Raw genomic sequence first — 1,089 nt, forward strand, 5'->3', positions numbered from 1 at the left:
AGTGGTCTTGATGCACCCTTGAGATGAATCTCTCCATCTCCCATGACTCGGAGGTGGAAGCTTTTGCCTTCCCTTTCCTCTCTCTAGAGGTTTCTCCGGCCTTAGATGCCATAAGTGGTTATGGAAAAGTAAAAAGCAATGCTTTTACCACACCAAACTTAAAAGGTTTGCTCGTCCTCGAGCAAAAGAGGAAAGAAGAGAGTAGAAGAAGAAGAAATGAAGGAGATGGAGGAGGCTTTGTGGTTCAGCCAAAGGGGGAGAAGTAGTGTTTAGGTTTTGTAAAAGGGAAGGAGTGAAGAGGGGTTTATATAGGGGTGAAGAGAGGGGTAGGGTTCGGCTATGGGAGGGTGGGTTTGGGTGGGAAAGTGGTTTGAATTTGAATGGTGAGGTAGGTGGGGTTTTATGAAGGATGGATGTGAGTGGTGAAGAGAAAGATGGGATTTGATAGGTGAAGGGTTTTTGGGGAAGAGGTGTTGAGGTGATTGGTGAATGGGTGAAGAAGAGAGAGAGTGGTGGGGTAGGTGGGGATCCTGTAGGGTCCACAGATTCTGAGGTGTCAAGGAAAAGTCATCCCTGCACCAAGTGGCGAGCAAAATTGCTCCCTGTGCCAATTCTGGCGTTAAACGCCGGGCTGATGCCCATTTCTGGCATTTAATGCCAACTTCTTGCCCTTTCCTGGCGTTTAACGCCAGTCTGGTGCCCCTTTCTGGCGTTAAACGCCCAGAATGGTGCCAGACTGGGCGTTAAACGCCCATCTGCTAGCTTTACTGGCATTTAAACGCCAGCAAGTTCTCCTCCAGGGTGTGCTGTTTTTCTTTCTATTTTTCTTTCTGGTTTTGCTTTTTCAATTGATTTGTGACTTCTCATGATCATCAACCTACAGAAAACGTAAAATAACAAAGGAAAATAGATAAAATATAACATTGGGTTGCCTCCCAACAAGCGCTTCTTTAATGTCAGTAGCTTGACAGAGGGCTCTCATGGAGCCTCAGAGATACTCAGAGCAATGTTGGAACCTCCCAACACCAAACATAGAGTTTGAATGTGGGGGTACAACACCAAACTTAGAAGTTGGTTGTGGCCTCCCAA

The sequence above is a fragment of the Arachis duranensis genome, chromosome 1 (assembly GCF_000817695.3).
Source record: "Arachis duranensis cultivar V14167 chromosome 1, aradu.V14167.gnm2.J7QH, whole genome shotgun sequence".
NCBI classification, from domain to species: Eukaryota; Viridiplantae; Streptophyta; class Magnoliopsida; order Fabales; family Fabaceae; genus Arachis; species Arachis duranensis.